The sequence below is a fragment of the Triturus cristatus genome, chromosome 6, assembly GCF_964204655.1.
Source record: "Triturus cristatus chromosome 6, aTriCri1.1, whole genome shotgun sequence".
NCBI lineage: Eukaryota > Metazoa > Chordata > Amphibia > Caudata > Salamandridae > Triturus > Triturus cristatus.
The window spans coordinates 347,206,214-347,224,734 of record NC_140589.1 but is presented as its reverse complement, the minus strand read 5'-3'; the positions used below and the strand labels follow the sequence as shown (position 1 = coordinate 347,224,734).

The following is an 18,521-nucleotide window of genomic DNA, read 5'->3' as shown; positions in this document are numbered from 1 at the left end:
CACCCCTGCCTGGTACCTCGGCTGATCTGAATGGGGTCTGAGACATCTGGACCCGTACGCACGTGCACCGTAGGTCCCTTGTACAGAAGAGCCGTTAGCTGTAGGAAGCCCAGCCCCAGTCCGAAGTGCGACAGCGTCGACACCAGGTATCCCCATTCCAGACAATCAAAGGCTTTCTCTAGGTCCAGGACCAGGCAACCCGCTCTGGGCCATTGTCGAGTGCTCTCCTCCATCACTCGGAAGAACCGCCGCAAATTGAGCGAAGTGGCGCGTTTGGGCACGAAGCCATTTTGATCGCTGTGCACCAGCGTGGGCACCACCGGCGCCAGTCTCTCCGCCAGTATCTTAGCCAAGATTTTATAGTCTGTGTTGAGCAGGGCGAGCGGACGATAGGACCCCAGTTGAGTGGCGTCTCGCCCTGGCTTCAGCAGGGAAATCAGATAGGCTTCCTTCAGCGATGCCGGCAGTGTACCCTCCTCCAGTGCCGTCAGGTAGAGGCTGTGAAGCTTCGGGATCAGGGTCTCACGGTAAGTTTTGTAGTACTCTGCCGGAAGCCCGTCCGGCCCCGGCGCCTTCCCCGAAGCCAGAGCGGAAATAGCCTCCCCTATCTCGTCTACCGTGGGGGGGCACTCCAAGTCCGCCTGGTACTCCTCCGGAACCCCGGGCAATTCCCCTGCCTCCAAAAACTCATCCAGGTCGCTCGCACTCCTCTGCCCCGTTGACCGGTACAGGGTAGCATAATGCGCCGTGAACGCCTGATGGATTTCCCACTGTGTGTGGACCAGCGCTCCATCTGAGCCCGTGATTGCACTGACTGGTATTCGAGCCGTCTCCTGCCTAATGAGCCAGGCCAAGAGTCGTCCCGCCCTGTCCGACGTAGCATGCACCCGAGCTGAGTGAGCCGCGTAATTAAGGCAACGAAGCCGCTCCAAGAGGTCTGCATGGCGTGCCCGGAGGTCCAGCAAGCGTCCTGAGTCTGCGCCCCTCCCCTCACCATGCAATTCGCTCGAGAGGAGGCGAGACTCCAAGGCGGCGAGAGCACGTGCCAAGTGTTTTCGGATATTCCAGGTCGCGCCCAGACAGTGCCCCGTAATGCAAACTTTATGGGCGTCCCATTCTGTCAGCTCACTGTCTGTGGAGCCCTCATTAAGATCGAAATACTGCACGACCGCCGTTCCCAAGGAGGCCCGAAATTCCGAGTCCTCCAGTGCCGCCGTCTGGAGGCGCCATGTCGGCACCGGGGGCCGATCGGGCTGCCACTTAAGCCCCAGGATGAGGGGGTTGTGGTCTGAATGTGTCCGACCCATATATTCCGCACGGGTCACCCACGGCAGCACTGCAGGGGTGCCTACCACTCTGTCCAACCGGACATGGAGGCCGTGCACCGCTGAATAGTAGGAATAGACGCGCTCTTCCGGGTGGACAGTCCGCCACAAATCGGTGAGAGTCCAATGCGACAGCCACGCGGTAAGGGCTCTGGCGTTCGACCCCACCTGCGTGCCTCGCAGGGGCGGGAACGACCGGTCCATGTGGATATCTAGCACTGAGTTAAAGTCTCCTCCCAGGAGCCAGGGGAGGCCAGCAAACGGTGCCAGTACCGACGACAGGGCGGCGAGGAAGGCCGGCTGCTCCACATTCGGCGCATAGAGGGACCCCAGCAGCACCTGCTGACCATCTATTCGTCCGTGCACTAAGGTGTACCTCCCCCCGGGATCCACCAGCGCCTGCAAACAAACAAACGGGGCGCCCGCCCTCACCCATATTAGAGTGCTTCTAGCATGTGCCGAGCATGTAGTGCCATATACCTGCCCCCTCCAGCGCGCGCGCAGCCTGCCCAACTCCACAGCCGTCATGTACGTCTCCTGCAGGAGTGCTATTGCCACTGCGTGTCGCTGCATGTATGCGTAGACTGAGTACCTCCGCGCCGGTGTGTGCATGCCCCTAACATTCCAAGTGAGTATATTGGTTGCAGCCATGCGGATGTCCTAAGGGTACGTCTGTGGCGGGGGACTAGGGGCGTCCACCCAGGGCGGGGGGCAGCGGGGCTTCGCCTGACCATGTAGAGAGCGGCAACATAAACTTTTCATCACAACAACGCACAAACATAGTTCCATGCGCAAGAACAAACCAAACAGGCAATCGAAACCGCCAGGGCGAAACCCTCTACGGGTAATCGTCCAAACCATGAACCAATGCTCACCAAGTGTAACTGCCCAATTGCGGCTAGGGATGATATATAGAAAAAGATAATGCCTCGGGACTGATACTCTCACATAAGTTTAGGCGAAGAGATAGATGAATTATCTCTCCCCTGGAGTAATATTTATTTCTCCAACAAAACCTGTATTATTAAATTTTGTGACCAAGTCAACGGCGATTCCAATGAAAACCAAAAATGTATCAATTACTTTTTATAAGTGTGAGGATATTTATTTTCTACCACACTTTTTTTGAAATTCTTTTGTTTTTAGACATATATATACAAACAAATACAATATTTACAATACTTACATATAGCACAATCACTGAACATATACATATCATCAAACGCCCTTTTTAATGTACCAGGATGCTTATGGGCTTTTTTTGAAACAGCATTCCTATATATAGAAGATCACTACTAAAGACGCACTACGAGATTTTGTCGTTTACAATCTCCTAATTATTTTGAGTGCTCTTTCACAAATAAGTCAAAACATAAATCATAATCCAGTGAGTGTCTTCAAAATAAATGTCGACGCGTTTCAGCCAAATAACTCTTTTGGCCTCATCAGGACTAGGGCATCCGAACCAATAATTTACAACCTGTAAGAACAAATTAATTGTCCCTATTAATATCCATCTTATCTCTATTTAGATTATATACACAGAAACACAGGAATAATATTAAAAGACACTATATTACAGTTATATTACAACAGTTCAAAACTGAAGTGGCGGCTCATACAACAAAACGTAGAACTTCAAATAAAACACCCAGAGTGTATAACAACCTTACAACCCAATCTAATATATCACCGACAGTGAATGTAAAGCAATTAGGTGTATTAATATGTGGTATGTTGAATAAACTTAAAATACCTTATATTGAAAACTGCATATTACCTATTGTCCAATTAGGGTATGGTCGGAACAAATAATCGTCTTTTCTTTCTTTCTTTTTTCTATAAATTATTTTGGCGGGCTAAAAGCAATCAAAACCAAAAATTATCTCAATGGAAAATCACTCCACCTATAATCAATGTATCTATTTCCAAGTCACTGACTCCCACATCCGTTACCCTTTATCTTAAAGTCAGTATAATCTCAAAGTGCATCGATTGTATCGTTATTTAAAACGAGAAAACCCCAAAGTAATTGACACCGTAGGTTACACCCATTAGGGGAAATTAGATAATAGAACCTGCCTATTATTGAAAAGGATATGTGGTACATACCTTGTGTATAATTATTCGACCCTTCCAAAACCACTCGTTATACGGTTCAAGTATTCTGCATATGTTTGTGCATATACACTGTTTTAGCACTGCTTGAGGTCGCCTCGCTCTCAACTCTGTCAATAGAACCAATAAAAAAACCAAATCTAAGTATCAATTCTCTTTAGCCTTGGTGTAACGGTAGGTATATTTACACTTTTGCCGAATCGTACGTCTCCTTACCTCGAAGTTTATACACAGGACCCACTTCTAACGTTCCTTCTCCCTCCAGTCTACACGGATCGCGTCCGATGTCACGTGATGCGGAAGTCTATTTAAACCCGGCAAATATTGCCGTAAACATAATAAAAGGACCACTCTCTCTATGTTGATGGTAGACAACGACATTGCCAACCATAGACCTAGTAAAAGGACTACTATTCAACTGAAACGGAGAACAGTAAGTTTATACATACGGAAACGAATAAATACCCAAATTCACCAAAATGCACATATATGTTATTGCCGCCATCATGGAAAGTCCTAATCAGGTCCTAATGGATTCAATTCAGAGTGGGGATAATTGAATAATATTAAATGCCCTAAACTAGCGTTATATGCTCTTCTTTTCTTTTACTCATTAAATACCTGCTTAAACAAGATTGAAAATAAAATACAAAAAAATGTAGAGAAGTTACCTTATATCCCAGTATATTACCGCCACTCCTTACATTCTAGCTATCCACAATACATTAGTGTAGATAAGTACGAACCGACTATTGCAAGCAACAACGTATGAAGAACATGTGAACCCTTTTTACGCTCCATTATTGTATAAGAGCCCAGATCTCATCTTTATCATTAAGGCCTAGCGTTGTGGTATGATATTTCGCTATTAGTCTGGCCTCTAATCTGTTAAGTTTTGTTTGTAACTCAGTTTTTTCGAAATTACCGACTAAACACATTACTGACCATTTTAAGTCATTTTCTGAATGCAGATGGTTCTGAAAATGCTGCACCAATGGGGCCCCCTGAACTTTACATTTAATTCTTGATTTGTGTTGCAATATACGTTTCTTTACATGCTGTGTTGTCTGGCCTATGTAATATTTATTACAAGGACACTTTATGCAATAAATTGCATTTTTTGAATTGCAATTGGAAAATGTTTTTTGGTAGTGCGTAAGGCCATTAATCTCCAACTGTTTGGAGTCTTCTGTTAGATTACATGCCACACAGTTTTGGCATCGGAAGTGACCAACTACCGGTGGTAATTGCAGGAGGTTCCGCAGATCTTTTCTTGGTATTTCTGTCTGTCTTGTAGCCCTCACGAGTTGTTGTCGGATATTTTTACCTTTTTTAAAAGCAAACAAAGGTTTCGAAATTCCCAAAGGCTCAATTATTTTCCAGTTATTTTGGACAATTTTTTTGACTTTATTAGCTTTTGGATCAAAAGTCAACACACATGTAAAATGTAAAAGAGTGTTACGGTCTGTCGGTTTTTAACCAATATTGGGTTTTGGTGTCGCTATATAGATGATATTTTTATGATTTGGGATGGAGATGATACATGTCTACAAGACTTTCACAACTGGCTAAACTCAAGAACAGCTGAATTTAACTTCACTAAAAGTGCTGACCATGACAAAATAAACTTTCTGGATGTCTTTATCCAACAGGAAAATGAAGTACTGGGGGTTTGTCTATACACTAAACCGACAGACCGTAACACTCTTTTACATTTTACAAGTAGCCACCCACGTACTTTAAAGGAAAATTTGCCGTACGGACAATTTCTCCGTGTAAGAAGAAATTGTACAAACAAAAAAGACTTTTTCACTAATGCAGAGATATTAAAAGACAAATTAATAACTCGAGGATACCCGAAAAAATTAGTGAAAGGTGCACTCAAAAGAGCGTGGTACACCCCGAGGGAAGTCTTATTAGTTCCAAAAGCAAAGGATAAAATCACTCCATTGACATGTGTGTTGACTTTTGATCCAAAAGCTAATAAAGTCAAAAAAATTGTCCAAAATAACTGGAAAATAATTGAGCCTTTGGGAATTTCGAAACCTTTGTTTGCTTTTAAAAAAGGTAAAAATATCCGACAACAACTCGTGAGGGCTACAAGACAGACAGAAATACCAAGAAAAGATCTGCGGAACCTCCTGCAATTACCACCGGTAGTTGGTCACTTCCGATGCCAAAACTGTGTGGCATGTAATCTAACAGAAGACTCCAAACAGTTGGAGATTAATGGCCTTACGCACTACCAAAAAACATTTTCCAATTGCAATTCAAAAAATGCAATTTATTGCATAAAGTGTCCTTGTAATAAATATTACATAGGCCAGACAACACAGCATGTAAAGAAACGTATATTGCAACACAAATCAAGAATTAAATGTAAAGTTCAGGGGGCCCCATTGGTGCAGCATTTTCAGAACCATCTGCATTCAGAAAATGACTTAAAATGGTCAGTAATGTGTTTAGTCGGTAATTTCGAAAAAACTGAGTTACAAACAAAACTTAACAGATTAGAGGCCAGACTAATAGCGAAATATCATACCACAACGCTAGGCCTTAATGATAAAGATGAGATCTGGGCTCTTATACAATAATGGAGCGTAAAAAGGGTTCACATGTTCTTCATACGTTGTTGCTTGCAATAGTCGGTTCGTACTTATCTACACTAATGTATTGTGGATAGCTAGAATGTAAGGAGTGGCGGTAATATACTGGGATATAAGGTAACTTCTCTACATTTTTTTGTATTTTATTTTCAATCTTGTTTAAGCAGGTATTTAATGAGTAAAAGAAAAGAAGAGCATATAACGCTAGTTTAGGGCATTTAATATTATTCAATTATCCCCACTCTGAATTGAATCCATTAGGACCTGATTAGGACTTTCCATGATGGCGGCAATAACATATATGTGCATTTTGGTGAATTTGGGTATTTATTCGTTTCCGTATGTATAAACTTACTGTTCTCCGTTTCAGTTGAATAGTAGTCCTTTTACTAGGTCTATGGTTGGCAATGTCGTTGTCTACCATCAACATAGAGAGAGTGGTCCTTTTATTATGTTTACGGCAATATTTGCCGGGTTTAAATAGACTTCCGCATCACGTGACATCGGACGCGATCCGTGTAGACTGGAGGGAGAAGGAACGTTAGAAGTGGGTCCTGTGTATAAACTTCGAGGTAAGGAGACGTACGATTCGGCAAAAGTGTAAATATACCTACCGTTACACCAAGGCTAAAGAGAATTGATACTTAGATTTGGTTTTTTTATTGGTTCTATTGACAGAGTTGAGAGCGAGGCGACCTCAAGCAGTGCTAAAACAGTGTATATGCACAAACATATGCAGAATACTTGAACCGTATAACGAGTGGTTTTGGAAGGGTCGAATAATTATACACAAGGTATGTACCACATATCCTTTTCAATAATAGGCAGGTTCTATTATCTAATTTCCCCTAATGGGTGTAACCTACGGTGTCAATTACTTTGGGTTTTCTCGTTTTAAATAACGATACAATCGATGCACTTTGAGATTATACTGACTTTAAGATAAAGGGTAACGGATGTGGGAGTCAGTGACTTGGAAATAGATACATTGATTATAGGTGGAGTGATTTTCCATTGAGATAATTTTTGGTTTTGATTGCTTTTAGCCCGCCAAAATAATTTATAGAAAAAAGAAAGAAAGAAAAGACGATTATTTGTTCCGACCATACCCTAATTGGACAATAGGTAATATGCAGTTTTCAATATAAGGTATTTTAAGTTTATTCAACATACCACATATTAATACACCTAATTGCTTTACATTCACTGTCGGTGATATATTAGATTGGGTTGTAAGGTTGTTATACACTCTGGGTGTTTTATTTGAAGTTCTACGTTTTGTTGTATGAGCCGCCACTTCAGTTTTGAACTGTTGTAATATAACTGTAATATAGTGTCTTTTAATATTATTCCTGTGTTTCTGTGTATATAATCTAAATAGAGATAAGATGGATATTAATAGGGACAATTAATTTGTTCTTACAGGTTGTAAATTATTGGTTCGGATGCCCTAGTCCTGATGAGGCCAAAAGAGTTATTTGGCTGAAACGCGTCGACATTTATTTTGAAGACACTCACTGGATTATGATTTATGTTTTGACTTATTTGTGAAAGAGCACTCAAAATAATTAGGAGATTGTAAACGACAAAATCTCGTAGTGCGTCTTTAGTAGTGATCTTCTATATATAGGAATGCTGTTTCAAAAAAAGCCCATAAGCATCCTGGTACATTAAAAAGGGCGTTTGATGATATGTATATGTTCAGTGATTGTGCTATATGTAAGTATTGTAAATATTGTATTTGTTTGTATATATATGTCTAAAAACAAAAGAATTTCAAAAAAAGTGTGGTAGAAAATAAATATCCTCACACTTATAAAAAGTAATTGATACATTTTTGGTTTTCATTGGAATCGCCGTTGACTTGGTCACAAAATTTAATAATACAGGTTTTGTTGGAGAAATAAATATTACTCCAGGGGAGAGATAATTCATCTATCTCTTCGCCTAAACTTATGTGAGAGTATCAGTCCCGAGGCATTATCTTTTTCTATATATCATTTACATTCCCAGATGCCGGAGGGTTATTTGGGTTCCCCCCTTTTTTGAAGACAATTGCGGCTAGGGGGCAGGCGAGTGAGAATCCCTACGCGCGGGTGCACCTCCACAACGGTGCCTGTGTAGAAGTCAAGCTATGGGACCCCCAACCTGAAAGTGCCCCATCGAACCGGGAGAGGCCGAGTCCCCCCTCCCCATCCCCCCCCCCCCCCTAACAACCAGCTAGGACGGGTGGGCCCTACCGCAGACGGCCACCCCACTGAGGTGAGGCAGGAGCCCGGGACCCACCCCAGCTCACCTGTCCCGTCAGTCCCCAGAGTTCCAGCAACATGTCCCCCTCACCTGCCTCTCACCCCTCTGATCACTGTTCGGGTGGGAGCCGCAAGGTGTCCATCTGCGAGGTGCAAGACCCATCTTCGGGGAGCACCCTTGATAGTGACCCCCGGCGTTCCTCGTGATCTCATATCACATCACAAGATCGGCTGTCTGCGGGGTGACCAGCGGCAACAGCTGATCGTCTGAGACTATAGTAGACGGGGATGACGAGCAGCCGGTCAACACATCTCCCCGGTCCGGGGCAGTCTCTCCACTCCCGCCGTCCGGCGACCCGAGGGTGGCCACCGCTGCCAGCGCATCCTGGCGTTCCTGCCTGCTCCTCTCCGGGCTAGGAGCCACTCCCAGGTTTCGCCCTTCCGCGCGCCGCTGCCTCCTCCCTCTGCGCTGGCGGAATCTTCTACCACGTGGTGCGGCGGCCTCCGGGCTCCGCGGTCGTCGGCCGTCACAGCGCCCCGTGTCCTCCAGCCAGTCCCAGACCTCGGATGGCGTGTCAAAGAAGCGGGCTCCATCCGCGGTGATCACCCGCAAGCGGGAGGGGAACAGGAGGGCATATGAGATTTCCAGCTCACGCAGGCGGCGCTTCACTGCCAGATAGTTGCTGCGGCGCTTCTGCACCAGCGCGGTGTAATCCGGGAAAAAATGTACCTGTCCGCCCCCAACAGTGACGCTGCCTATCTTCCTTGTCTCGCGGTGCACCACATCCCGGTCCCGGTAGTTAAGGAGCTTGAACAGGAAGGGCCGCGGTCGAGACCCCGGGTTGGGCCTCTGCGCGGGAATCCTGTGTGCGCGCTCCACCACAAAGTGCGGAGAGAGTTTCTCAGGTCCGACCAGGCTGCGCAGCCACTCCTCCACATAGTGCTCCGGTTGCCTCCCATCCTCGCCATCCGGCAGGCCAACCACTCGCACATTGTTGCGCCGAGAGCGCCCTTCTGCATCATCCACGCGATCCTCCAAGGTATGAACCCGGTCAATGAGGTCCTGAAGGGCAGCTGTATGCGTGGAGACCACCGGCCGCACCTCTTGGAGAGTTTGCTCTTGCTGCGACACCTTGTCCGCCAATTTGTGGTGGTCCGCATGGAGCAGCGTGAAGTCAACCGCGACTTTATCAATGCGGGCTTCCAACGACGACCGTGTCTGTTCAAGAGAGGAGCCGATCCGCTCCACCGCGGCCAGCACCGAATCCAGCTTTGCGGCCAACATCTCAGTGCGCGGGGCTGCGTCCGCCGTTCCAGGCGCCGCGACGGGGCCCGGCCCGGCCACCGACGTCCGGCCGTCTCTCTGGGCATTGCGCAGCCGGCCCATGACCAATTGTTGTGCAGTGGGCATCCGCCCTCAACCCGGTCGACCGGTAGGCAGGACCAGTCCCGTCCCAGCGAGCCTCTCCGCCTCTGAAGCAGCCGCCGCAGCAGGGCCCCACCACTCACACGCGGCCACTGAGCCGAAGAAGGATGGAGGAGAAGGGGCCCGCGACACACCTCTCAGCTTTCCATGGGCGCGGGATCGCCGTGGCCTCCAGAGACCGCCCGCCAGGCTCCTGCACGGTCTTCTTCCGGCCCCCTCACTGCGCCTGGTGTTTCTCGCCCAGCGCCTCGGCTCAGTCAGCACCACTCCGCTCCGCTCCGCAGGGCAGTCCCCAGGCACGGCTCAGCAAGGTCCGCCGCAGTCGCGGCTCCACTGCGTGGGGGGCCCCGCAAAGTGACCACTGGCCGCCGGTCACACGTCACCTTCAAGCGCCCCGGACCCTCCTCTACAGGTCTCACAGGGGGGTCGAGTCTCCTGGGCTGTCAGCCCCACCGGGGCCGTGCCGCACCCCATGCCCGTCGCCTCCTCCAAGGGCCAGTAACGCACGTGCTGCGCCAAAGGGCGCGTGTCTTCGCCCGTCTCCTCCAGGCAAACGGGCATCGGCGGGCACCGGACCACCGAACCCCAACAGGCCAAACTCCAGGTGCGTTGCGGCCCAGCAATGTGCAGCCCGAGAGCCTCCCGCCCGGGGGCCGGCTGCCTTTAGTCTCTGTGCCCCGGTCCTCCAGGCTCCCCGCCGACCAGTCCGCCACCAATGCCCCCCGCAGGTACTCACGGGGCGGGCCGCCGGTGTAGAGACGATGTCCCTCTGAGGTCCGACCTCCGATGCGACTCCCGGCCCCCAGTTCCGCCGCTCCAGCAGCTGTGGCCCAGTGATCCCGCAGCAAGCCGCGGCGCCCAGCAGTGCACGCAGCCGGTCACGGAGCTCCAGCACCTCCCTCGGCCGCCGGCCACACCTTCCAGACGGTCCCGGGCCGCCGCCCGATGTCCGTGCGCTCCGCTCAGCACCTCTATGCCGCGGCGGGTGAATGGGCTACCTCCGCCTTGACTCCCGACAGCTGAAGGGGGTCCCGTGCAGGATATTCGCCAGGATTAGGGCACCGATGCGCCGGAGCTCTACAGACTTGCGGCCATCTTGGTCGCGCGCCAAGCCACGCCCCCTACAGGACCCCCCCCCCTCATGGGGCCAAATGAACGATGTCCCTGCACAGACGGTGACAATGGACCCTTGTCACATTAGCTATTTCTTTGAGCCTGTCTTTGGAGGGTCCTAAAATTACTATATGACACCTCCTGGATGTTGCACCATAATAACATCCCTCCTGGGCAGTTTTGCTTGTGCGGCTGTATTTTAGTGCAGGCACAAGGGCAAAGGGATCCTCAATTGCATGGGGAAACACCTCAAGCAAATGAAGGAGCAGCTACTGTAAGCTGCACCAGCACCAGGTTTGCACCCATGAATGGTTATACAGAATGGGCCCCAGATGATTTGTAGCCTTTACAGTAGTGGCATATTAATCCGATGGTGGAAAAGAAGGCGTACATGATTGCGGGGCTTCTGGGGCACTTTTCTTTATCCAGCCCCCAGTATTATGTATACTTCCTGAATGTGTACTTGTATACACGCAGACATGCTATACATATAACAAAATAATGATATGAGCACTAGGAGGTAGTTTAATAGCATAGGCATCCAAGTAAATCAAGAGAAACACCTCCTCATGCCAGTATGAGGAGAATGTGAAAAAACAACCCCTACTGATACTTACTTTCTTTCTGTTTTAATGATGTTTGAATTTTGCTCTCTTTGCATCAGAATCCTTTCACTGTCTACAATTGTTCATGAATACATTAGTTATCTGTGTCATGTTTTAAGGACCTAAAAAAACGACCTCTATCCTACATCAATACACTGTTCTCATCTCTAACCAACACAGTTTACACTTATAACAAGTCAGTAATATGAGTTCATCATGAGGGTATTTCATGTTAGGGGAAAAAAGTATATCCCTTTACGATCCACAGTCTACCACCACCAGAGACCGTATCGATCCTTGACCTAAACTGAAGGTTAGAAATGGCTCTCTTGCTCTCACCCACAGATCAGGTTGCATTCTTAGTTGATGAGAGGTGAACTATCAATCCCCATTCAATCTGGATTTATATTTTCCCCACAGTGTTAGTTGCTCATGATTGGTTTTAAAAAATCTCATGCAATTTCTATTCAAATGCTCAATGGGCACGAAAGATTATCATGTGCTTTGAAGGCACTGATTACAGTTAGAGCAGTAATACTCTGTCATTGAGCAGGAGGCATTGACCATGTTTTAAGCAACGGTTTGCTTCTGTAAGTGTCGGGGTATAATAAAATATATAAGCCGTTGGTATACCTCTTCACCATACTTCATGGAATCATAATCTAGTTGTTATTGTTCACATACTAAACATTGAAGGGTCCACAGAAAGTTCACAAGACCCCATTTATTAACCATAAATAAAATTCCATGAACGCCAATAGTGGTTGTGAATAAAATCGCAAGAACGTTAAGCCGGTAAAGAGAGAAAGGGAGAAAAGCAAAGACCTGGAAGAGAAAGAATTCTCACTTCCAGTTGCAAATCAAATGAAGAAAAAACGACACTGTGGTTTGAGAAGGGGTCCAAGCGTAGCCCCCCACTTTCGTGATTGTAAACGTTTCCCATCTTTTGCCAACCTCTTCATGGGATGTCTGGAAAATGATTGGATATGGAACCAAAGAAGTAGTCCTTGGAATGAAAACATTGTTTACTGGGGGCGATATATCGATGACTGCCTACTACTATGGTCAGGCAATGAGGAGAAGTTGTTCGAATTTTATGAGTACATGAACACCAACACATGGGACATCAAATTTACACACCATCACAGTAGGACACATCATTTTCTTAGACATGGAACTGTACATGAGAGATGTAAGACTGCACAGCTAATTACATCGCAAGCCGACGGCTTGCAACGCTATCTTGCGCGCCGGCAGCTCTCATCCACCCCATCAGATCAGGGCAATACCATATGGAGAATTTACTAGAGCATGGAGGAACTACAGTGAAGACAAAGAGTTCCTTTCATGCTGGAGTAAAATGAAAACTAGATTCAAAGCGAGAGGTTACAACACAAAATACACAAGAAAAGCTGAACAACAAGTTCTGAAATTATCAAGGAGAGAGACGCTAATGGAACAGAGTAGAATGAACACATCTAATCAACCAGTCAGACTAGTCACTAACTACAATGGGATGGCGAATATCTTAGTGAGAAGCTTGAACAAGCATTGGGGTATCCCAAGAGCAGACAAATCACTACAGGAGTTTACCTCTCACAGACGCCAAATTACATACAGAAGAGGAAGGACTTTGAGGACTATTCTTAGTCCCACTGTCCAAAATGACAAAAGAGACCAGAATTGGCTTACCCAACGCTGACTAGGTTTTCACAAATGTGGATCATGTTGAGTATGTAGGTGGGTGACAAACAATAAAAAAGTGTTTGCTGGACAGGATGGACATGAATTTGTGATCAGACACAATATCAATTGCACTTCAAAATATGTAGTGTACATGATTGAATGTAAGTGCAACAAACTATATTTGGACAGCTCCATTAGAATGTTGAAGGAGCGAATCAGCGAACATGCTAGGGCGCTGAAACAATGTGATGACAAATATCCCATGGCAACTCATGCCATGGAGTGCGAAGCACAGGGACCCCACAATCAATTCTCGTTCTTTGGGATGGAAATAATTCCGCTGAATTTGAGGGGGGGGAGGGGGGACAGGGAGCTGAAACTACGTCGCACAGAGGCATCTTGGGTTATGCGTCTCAGAACAGTGGAATGTGGGTTGAACAGGGACCACAAGATGCAGTATTTTCTAGGGGGCTAAGTTTCCAGATGCAATTTCACATCAATATGATTCAGGTATGCCCTTAACACAGGATGTGCATAGTAACTTTGGGTTCGTTTTGGCTTGGGCACATTAGCTCTGCATGGGGACATATGTCTTGTACATGTGCTTCTAACAGTTTTTTGACCACCCATACTCAATTTTGAATGATGTACATATGCTCACTCAATTTACGTTGCATGTTCTCATTTGATTGTACTCTTATCTCTGTGACATGTTAGATATAAGTAATATGTGTACACTAAATCTCCATGTACAGTGTTGTACAGTGTTGTAATATTTTATGTGCTAGATAGTGAGGCCGTGATTCCAGTGAACTACATACTTACTCTTTCTGTCTCTACCGGTTTCTACACTCGCATGCTCACTGCTTGTCCCATGGTTCTCACCTTTTACCCACCACACATCATGTCTTGATTTATGGGTAGCCAACCCATGGGCTTTATACCAACCATTTGTATTACGTCTCAATCCATCACTTCAGTTTCACAACTTTATGTGCACTGGTCAGGCCCTATATGCGCACTCATGTTCCTGAATATATCTGTATATCTCACACCTCCTTTTTCCACCTCCCTTTACTATTTGCGGTTATATTATCATCTCTAAAGTGACTTTCAGATAGGCATTTTTGCTTTCCCTCATATAACCTCAGTTTTCAGAATTTATATATTTTTTTCAATTTTTCTATTGTAAGTAAATAGATCTCATACCAAGACTTTATGTTCATTATAGCATTTTCTTTACTTTTTATCTAGTACACAGTCACCGTTTTCCTCCCTTTACTTATTTCTTTTGCTACATATTTATGGTCTAAGATCAGGGACACGCTTGTCTGAAGAAATTCTGGGGACACTACTGCTCCCAAGTGAACGGTCTAGTCTGCAGAATTCACTGCCTACATAGAGACTTCCCCGCGGTTGGAGAACTGCTTCCGGGTGAATTGAGGAACCGCGGTATGGCGTGGCCAGCGTACTCGCTGTCTAAAGTAAGTGGATCATGAGATGGGGGGGGGGGGGCACCTCTATGATAGTAATCCTCGATGGGGGTTCCGACTAAGCTTCTTGATAATTTTCGTTTCAGATATCTGTACACAGCATCTGAAGACTCATTTATTTCGATTTGAATGCCAAGTATACGAATATCGACCTAATTAGTTGAGAGTCTGGGCAAGCCCCTTTTAGACAGTGTTGCAATAATTTCTCGGACAGTTACTTAGTCTTTTTAGCACATAGTTTCATAGCTCTGCCCACTTTTTTACATTTAGGACTGCGTCCATCACCTGGACGACATATAAGAAGGTTTCTATATATATCACTAGCCGGGGCAGAAGTATAACCAGCAGAGGTTGGTCTCACCCTCTCAATGTTAGCCCAGATCACCACTATGTGGTCTCATTTTTAGGTCTCGCCTGAGACAGCGTATGCTCTGTCTCTTCGAAACATTTTGTGAGTGGCTTTTAAAAGTGCCACCAGAGGCTTTTGCTGGCCTCAAGCTTGCGGTTATGCGCGCAGCCGCCAGCTTTCAGCGCCTGATCGTGATCAGTTTCACTTTCGCGCGCACACAACTCCCGCTTCTCCCCCTCTCCCACCACAGATCGCGTCTCGCGGCCGCTCGCGCGTGGCCAATGCTTGTTTTAATTGCTTGAGGCGCCCTTCCAGCACGATCACTTTCACTTTTTCCGGCGCATGCATCACTAGCGTGTTTTTTTTTACTTACTTTTATTTATCCCGGTGCGCCTTTGCTCTTACCCATAGGATTCACTCTGCCCCGTGTCTCTGTCAAGTGTGGTACTTACTGCCCTGTACGGTTCTGTTAGGATTCACTCTGCCGTGTGTGGGGTTTTTTTTGTCCCCTTTCTATCCCGGTGCGCCTTTGCTCTGGGGGCCGGTTTTTCAGCAATGCCGCATTATCAGTCCCCTGTAACAAGGTGCAGCAGCAGAGAAGGGGGGGGGGGAGCTGAGGGGTTCAACAGAGAATGTATGTGCATGAAAACAACAATTAGAGGGCCTCTGTCATGGCACAGTGCCACTCCTCCAGTCTCTTCTTAGGTCCGTGTCTCACACCTAGCATAGTCTCACCCTGGGTCGTTGCATCACTGAGTGACTGGCTTATCACTTCTATCACACGCTGGGGATGTGGCCTAATGGCTAGAGTGACCGACCTTGAAGCTGGGGAATCCAAGTTCCAGTGTGGCGGGAGGCTCAAGCATCCTGTAATTCAGGCAAATCACTTAATCTTCCCATGCCTAAAAAATGAATACACCCGTCTGTAATGCAACTGGTGCTCGTGTAAAGCGCTCTGATACCTTCGGGTCGAGTTTGCGCTATATAAAACTGCAAACATAAAAATAAAAAAACACGCTCACTATCACAGTGTCTCTTGGCGCAGCCTCTTGCATGTCATAGGACAGTGCATCTGGGAATCTTAATTTTCTCCTAACCAGTTATCACGTACCGCCGGACACCTGTGGCCTCTTGGCGCTTACATGTCGATACCCTAGCCTCTGTTCAGGATTATGCACCCAAACTCTAGTCTATTTGTGTCTACTGACCTGGCACCTAAAGTAAGCATGTGTCATCATACACCGGGGGTGAGATATCATCTCGGCCATTCAGTACGGGCCGCTCTACGGGGTGCGCCTAAAGCTGATATTGCAGAGTAGTCCTCAGCCATTCTTCTTCCTGTGTGTGAGCGGATGTGTACTGCGGAATAACCTGGGCGCAGGTCGATTTCCGGGTCACCGGGATGGAAAGGGTGGATCGCTGTGGGTGGAATACTGGTGGCACCCTTCCTTGATTCTTTCATCTTGCTTTTCTGGGCCCTCTTCCCTGTCCCTTGGAGGTTTGGGGTAAACTTATTAGATTGGTATCAAGTAGTACATAGCTGTCCAACATAACTTGCCAATAAATCAAGTTCCCACATTTGTCATAAGTGGGTAAACCAGTAACTGTTAATAGGCCTTGATTGAACTTTTCACTTTACTCAGAGCAGCGCCTATCACAAGACATGTAATTCAACCCCATGCACATAAAATGAAGTGCTGGAAAATAGTCCTGTGTTCATTTAAAAAACAAAAGGGATTTAATGTGTTACAAATACTTTATTGTAGCGTTATAGTACTTTCCTTCTCCTTTAGAAACCCCCAAAGTCCTCTAGGTGGGTCGAATAACTAGTTAATCCTTTGCTTTGTATAATCTGAGAAAAATGTTAGTTGAGGCCTATCAGGAGTATGTTAAGGGGAGTTCTGTGAGGCCAGCATAAATGTTCCGTGTAGGCGAAAGGAGTGCGTGGTAGGATCTTAACATCGAAGCAGTTTGCAAAGAGAGAGTGAGACATAGGCTGACCCTATTAGTATACAAACTGTAATGATTTGTAGCCTGAGAGTCAGTTGAGTCCTCATTTGGGAATAGATCAGTACTTTTCTGAATTCAAGATTGCTGTTGACAATCTCTATTCTCCTTGGCAGGAGCTTGCATGTTTGCACACAGAAGAGGCACCCACAAACGTGCGTTTTTTGATTCGAGCTAATCATCAGGAGTTGAGCCATTCTGGATCTAAGAGCTTTCCTTTAACTATAAATCTTGAGTTTAAATTGTGTGAAGTTTGGTCCCTTGTACTTCTTTCTATTTTTCACTAACCATTCTCGGCTCTTCTAAATCCCAAGAATGTTTTGCACTCCTTGGTGTTTACTACATGCACGTGGAGATGTGAAACACGTATCCATATCGGACAGGGTATTGATAATGTAACCCCACTAACCCACTATCCGTGTTCCACATGATTTGGGCCTCATGTGTGCACGAGACAGGCTTTCTCCAGCCCACTTGCCAGCTCTGCTGAGTGGATGAACCAGGAGCTGGCACTTTCTGATAAGAGCTGGTGGGTGGTCTGTCCAATTAGCAAGACTTGTGTAACACCTGCTGCAAAGATAATAACACCAGAATAACAAGGCTGCGGGGTGAGGGGTGGGCGTGCAATAATTGCTCGCAGGGAGAGAGCATCACCAAGGATATTATTCTCAGATCTCTCTCCGCCTTACGTTCATAGCCTCTCATGATATTTTCTCACTACCTTTTTTTCGTATAAGCTTTTATTCTTGCATGGTCAGTTAGATCCACTTCAGATTAACCATTGACCTCAAGGGAATATTCTCTCTGCTGTTCCGATGCATGTTCACTCGTATGCATGCATACTATCACCAGGCGTGAGGACCACTTTCCTCACTTCTGCAATCACAAAAGTGGGGGGCTACGCTTTGACCCCTACTCACACTAAAGTGTTGGTTTTTCTTCATTTGATTTGCAACTAGAAGTGGGAATTCTTTGTCTTCCAGATCTTTGCTTTTCTCCCTTTCTCTCTTTACCGGCTTAACGTTCTTCCGATTTTATTTACAACCACTATTGGTGTTCATGGAATTTTATTTATGGTTAATAAATGGGGTCTTGTGAACTTTCTGTGGACCCTTTAATATTTAGTATGAGGACAATAACAACTAGATTGTGTTTCCATGAAATATTTGGGCACTATGATGTAAGTGCACGTTTTTCACTTAGGGTTCTCAATTTTTGAGATATGGTATGTGGTGAACATATCGTACTGTGCTGTGTCATAATATATTATGTCCCGTTGTACATCTTTTCGGCCCTGAAGAAGTCATGGGGTACATCCCCAGACGAAACACGTGTTGACTAGTCAACCGTTCAGGATTAAAGAAGACAATAAAATTACAACCACACTGTTCTTTGATGTTATTTGTGTGATACATGTACTCTTGATTTCTACAAGGATTGTATACTATATCGAAACAAGTATTATATTTTTTAGTGTGTGCACAGGCCTGGCGTAATCATATGTTTGACCTTAGGGTTTCTTTCTTGGAGGGCTTAGGGGTTCT

General features: G+C 46.2%; 1 protein-coding gene and 2 long non-coding RNA genes across 5 annotated transcripts in view; 1 reads left to right on the top strand and 2 right to left on the bottom strand.

The window, feature by feature from the left end:
- Positions 1-18,521, bottom strand: part of MBOAT2 (membrane bound glycerophospholipid O-acyltransferase 2) — a 1,094,556-nt gene that overhangs the window by 191,677 nt on the left and 884,358 nt on the right. The window lies entirely within an intron of this gene.
- LOC146817164 (uncharacterized) lies at positions 2,455-3,940 on the bottom strand. Its single transcript, XR_014962946.1, has 3 exons — positions 3,438-3,940; positions 3,106-3,184; positions 2,455-2,805 (listed from the first exon to the last, which is right to left on the bottom strand). It is a non-coding gene; the product is annotated as an uncharacterized LOC146817164 (long non-coding RNA).
- LOC146817163 (uncharacterized) lies at positions 6,341-7,825 on the top strand. The gene is made up of 3 exons (XR_014962947.1): positions 6,341-6,843; positions 7,096-7,174; positions 7,475-7,825. It is a non-coding gene; the product is annotated as an uncharacterized LOC146817163 (long non-coding RNA).